Below are 6,000 nucleotides of genomic sequence, written 5' to 3' on the forward strand. Positions count from 1 at the left end.
AGCATTGACGTCATATGATTGGTCAGGGCCGCAATGACACACAGTTTGAGATTTCCCTTTAGTGCAGGAGCCGCGAAAACCAATATAAGCAATCGACAAACTGATCGTGCACGTATATCAATATTCGGATGAATGCAGGGGCTTGTCAACAAGCCGAGTCGATTAATTTGATTGATACCATAGCTTTATTTTCTTATAGTTTTACTGGAATTATAAAGTGTTAGACATTTTTTTTTTCATAAAAAAATACATATCGATACAGTGATGATAGCGCTGTAAGGGTAATTCAGAGTCTTTGTTCTACGATTTACAGAAATATTTAGTTTGAAATTTTAGAGTTGGTAGTTTTTGTTTATATCTAATTTTGAAACTGCCACGCCCATTTTTTTAATGTTGAAATCTTATTACCGACATTATTTTTTTTTTCTTTTTGTAATAGTCGTAATTGAGATAGCTATTGGAAATTCTGCGACAACTTTCCTAAGTATATGAAATAAGTATAAACACGAAGATTTTTTTTTTACTACATTAATTATATTTTTAAAAAGTATATTAACAGAGATGTTTTGGGGTAAACAAAATTGGGATTTGGGGCCTATTAATGGAATTTATTTACTTTTTTTTGTAATAGCTGTAATTAAGATGGCTGCTAAACTGTTTCAATGGCATTTAGTATTCCATAGAATTGTGACCTGTATAAGATGGCTGCTGGAAATTCTGTGACAACTTTAACTGTATATCTAATGTAATTTAGTTAGTTGGCGTGGTGGTTAGAACGGCCTGTTACTCAATTACTTATCTTTATTAATTTACATTGCTGTATTCAACTTTCGTCGTCAAGAAACATGCACATCATCATATTCTTAAAATATCACAGGTAAGTAACATAAACCACCCGATTAGATTTTATTACATACTTCGAGAAGGTATTTGTTGAGTAATAAAATCTTCTAGTAGTTTATCGAGGGTTGGCCGTCCTTACCGCACGGTACAAATATTATCACCACTAGAAGCAACAAATTCCAGAACAAGCCAGAACTCATACCAAAATGGCCGCTTTATACAAATGAGTATTTAGGGGAATACTAACCCGAACCCTAACCCTAACCCTTTTAAGAGAAGTAAAAACTAAATTAGACCCAAGTTCAGTCTTTTAAAAAGGGTTAGGGTTGGGGTTAGTTATCCCCAAAATTCTCATTTATATAAAGCGGCCATTTTGAACTCCGGAAGCACCCGAACCTCGATAAACTACCAGAAGGTTTTATTTGTACCGTGTGGTAAGGACGGCCAGCCCTCGATAAACTACTAGAAGGTTTTATTACTCAACAAATACCTTCTCGAAGTATGTAATAAAATCTAATCAGGTGCATAAACATATATGAAGCAAATTTATATAAACTTTTAGCTTGTTTTTGTATCATATCTTTAAATCTGTAATGTATTATATGATATTTTATGAATAAATATTGTTTAAACCAACTTTTCTTAGTATATGAAATAATTATAAACACGAAGGTCGTATTTTTTACTTCAATTTTTATATGTTGTGGGGTAAATTTTGAAACTGCCTCGTTCATTTTTATGTTGTAAATTTTGGTACCGATATTTTATACCTGGAAATTATTGGACGCTTTTCTTATAGGGGCATCAGATCAGATTAGATACAGCGTTGACAGTTCTCGCTATAATAGTTAAAAATCGATCTATAATGAAAAGCAGAATAATATATTACTAATTTCTGTTAAATTGCTTCACTCTGAACTGAATTAGATATTAATTTTTAGGCTAGCCTCGATCATCATTATTAACGTTGGTACGATGATAAACAAAGTCTCGATTATCAAAGGCTAGTCTGGAGGTCCCGTGTTCGATCCCTGCATAATAATAATAATAATAATAATAATAATGTCTCAAAATCCAACCGAAGCTGCTCTTTGGTAACATTATGGTCAATTAAAACAAAAACACTAGTTAAAAAATCAACAGTTAAAAGAAAACGGCATTGGCCGCGAAAGTTCATCGGGGTTTCCGACGTGGTTTCCCCTTTTCGGTGTTGCAGGGCAGCTGTCTAGTCGTTCGGATGGGACGTAAAACTGAGGTCCCGTATACACATTGGCGTTAGAATTGGTAGTAGAATTAGATATGTTGATGCTGATCATTTATTACCGTCATATGAGATCGATTGTAAAATTCTGAAAATGGTTACAACTGGAACTGATGCGCCGAAACCTAATAGAATTGATGATTACATGTGGCATGTTCCAGATATTAATCGATCTAATGATAATGTTGCTAAAAATGGACAACCTAATGCAGCAATAGTCAAAACAAAACGTTCTTCAAGACCAAGACGTAATACACAGAAATTGAATCTATGAACTTAATATGCTTGAATGTGTTTTAGGACTATGTTGTATGCCTACTGTAAACACTAAATGATACTAACAAAGGATAAAGTATAAAGTATAAAGTATCAGTTTAGTTAAATTGTATATTGACACTTATCTAAGGGGGGAGGTAGAGTGTAGGATATGTTGTGCATCACGTATGATCCCGATTTGCACAGTGTTGTATCACGGATTTACCCCCACTGTGCCAGTTTTATTGTTTAGGGATTAATCAAATAATTAACGATACAACAATGGGGATTAGTTAGGATTAAGGGTTTACCAGAGGATTAACAGTTTAATTTAATATTTTATTCCATTTTAAATCTACCTTTTTTTACACATTATTATACTAAAATACAATATTTAAAATTTTTAGCATATAATGTACAAGTTATCATTTAAACATTTTATTTAATCAAACATTTTTCTATTAATAATACATCTTCAACAAAATACATCTTACAATCCAACTAAATGGGAGACAGCATCCCCGTACTCGATGACGGTGTAATGCCCTTAATGGAGGCGCCGCTTTTCTGTTACCAGTCTGCCTTCCAACTGCCGGTACTTCCTTTTTCTGGGTTTGCTAGAGGCACCAGCAGCAAGCTGTTTCAGGGTTACAGCGACGAATGCCTGTTCTTGCTTGATTAGATGGATAAAACAAAATATATTGGGGTGGCTGGTTACCAGTTTGTTCATTTTCGAATGCCATCCTTCAACGTTGTTGGTTGTGCGTGGACCAGTTGTCTGAAAATGGTTCCACACATCTCGCTCACCTCCTTCCACCCACTGCTCAGTCACGTAATCGGTAAACTTGACTACTCCAGGATATTCCAAATCAGCTTCTTCTAGAGCATTCAGCCAGTAATCGTCTATGTCTCTTTGTCGTACCAGTGGAAGAGCTGCTGCTCTGCGGACAATCAAATTAACCATTGGATTTTCTGCAAAAGCCACCTGAAATTAATAAATAGATAAATTAGTTCACAGTGCTGCAAAACAGTATGAATCATTTACAATGTATAATTACTTCTTTGCAATGCTTGTACATTTGAATAGTGCCGTAAAGGAATTTCGAATATATACGTTGGTTTTAATGTAGTATGCCAGTATGGTTACATGTATATTTACCTGTAGACCGGACTTCTGTGCTCCTTTCCAGATTGCCTGTCGACAATGGAACATGCAGCCCTTTAGTTGGCAGTCGAAGACGCTGGCAGCAGCGTTTGCCATCTTGTGATATCTGTCATCAAGATCCTTCGAAGAACTAACAGTGTAACAACCACCTAGGACAAAGGCCGTGCAAGAAGAATCTTGAATTTTACTATATTAACACTTTGAATTCAGCCCATTACCCTTACCCTTGATCACAACACCCTACCCCAACCGAATTAGTACATTCATTATCAGGTACTATTTGCCACGAAGTTTTAAATTGGTACCGGGACTGCTAAGCCCCATTCGAACCGAAATACTACATTATCAGTACCATTTTCCAGTAAGATTGGCATTGGTCTAACCGAATTACTACTACTCGTGATATTAATCGGTACATTGACTGCCACGCCCCTCTATAACCGAATTACTGCATTATCGGGTCCTCTTTCCATGGAGTTATGGTTGAATGACTATATGAAGTTAAGTGCAACACAATGAACTGCAATTATAGGTTATGTCTAGCCATTGTGGATCAATATATTGCTCTATACCCTTTCAGTCCTCTCAATAATCATTGGTTAAAGACAAGATTAACGATCAATAAATAGATAGTATCAAACGTCGCTAACGAATCACTATCTTCCGTACTAGTTTCTCCGTTTTAAACCCCAATCAATATTAAGTATTAAGAACACCGCCCGTGTCTTATTTTTATTATACTTAGCACACGCACAGGGGTCATCCTGTGGGAGTAAACCGGAGTAAACCCATGAGGTTCGGAAGGCGCCACTATCTCAAAGCCAAATAAGCTCACACCAGGGATCGAAACTGCGACCATAAACCAGATGTGACCGACCAGCGCGACACTTCTAGACCACTTGGCCATTCCACCCCCTCTCCCGAATGCGTACAGCAAATAATTATACCAATACAAACAATGTTATTGGTCAATCTGAACATTGTTTTTTGTTGTTTTTTTTTAAACACTATCTTTAAATAAAATATTATGTAACACGAGTAACAAATAAAATATGTAACAACAGTAACAGAAACATTGAGGTTTAGCATATCGTCAACACAACACGGTTTTAGTCAAACATATGGTATTTTGATTTCAAGAGGAGGTGGGGTGGGGCACATGGGCCAACGCGAGCATCGAACTCGGGATATTATAAACCACCGCGATCCCCATAACAATTAAAACGTCATGTACAGCCCGTTTCTCATGTACGCCCTTTTCCTATCTTTTCCGCGCGGTAGTGCCGCAAAAACCGAGTACATGGAAAACAGACTTTAAATTATTTGCAACCCTCTCATTTCATGACGTCACTATGTATCAATTATTTATTTTAATTGATGTCTTTCTTTTTAGGCCGACAAATAAAACGATGCGTAATTATACAATATGGATTTTATGAATAAATGCAATTAATAGAGAAGTAGGGGCCATTGTTCGTGATTGTATCAAAAGTCTATATCAATTAAATTGCTCAATCAGTAATCAGGTCGCAAGTAACATTTTACTTGGAAACAGGAATTGCGACTGTCACGAAACATTTGACTTGAAATAGACAAATTAAACGATGCGTAATACGTGTATAGATTTTATTAACAAGGGAAATTAACAGAAGACTTTTAACATCTATTGTTCATATCTATATCTGACGTCTATATTATTAATAAAACTGCTCGATCTTGAAATTTTGTAATTCTTTAAACATGGCTAATCATGCATAAGTCGTCTAACGTTTTAAACAGGCTATATCACTCTCACCCAAGAGTGTACTGGGAATGGGGCTGTTGGTATTGGGTTGAGGGGGCGGAGGGGTGAGGGGGGGGGGCTAGCTTGGTGTCGTTTTTAGTCTTTAATTTTCTACATCGTTTGTGATGAATTGGTAAAATTGCCACACATTAAGTTTGTACATAAACTAAAACATCAGGATATACGCCCGAACAGCGATTCCTAACGTGGGGCGAAATCAATATGAATATTTAGGGGGCAATTTGAAAATGATGTCAATGGGAAAACACTTCACTTGTTCCAATATTACTTTTACAGTTCGCTAAAGCCTCGTATTAAAACACTCTGCATTAAACACCAAGCACAAGAATCTCACTTAATTGATTTTTCTTGAACTACATAAAAATATTATTTTCTGATTCTTTATTTGAATATATTTTTTTTAATGGAAGGAATCAATATCTTTTTTGAAGGATTTAATTTTATTACGTACTTTTATAATACACAATGTATTTTCATATCAAAGGAAGGGGATGGGGCACAAAGTAATGGGGTGGGACGTGGTACACAAAAGTTGGCAACGACTGCTCTAGAAAGCACCTTTTACATTCAGTTATTTCAAAATCATTTTCGTAATAGTAAGTGCAGGGGGACTGCACCACACAAAATTTTCACAAAAACAAACACACGGACAAGACATCATACTCAGGAAAA

The sequence above is a fragment of the Patella vulgata genome, chromosome 3 (assembly GCF_932274485.2).
Source record: "Patella vulgata chromosome 3, xgPatVulg1.2, whole genome shotgun sequence".
Classification (NCBI taxonomy): domain Eukaryota; kingdom Metazoa; phylum Mollusca; class Gastropoda; family Patellidae; genus Patella; species Patella vulgata.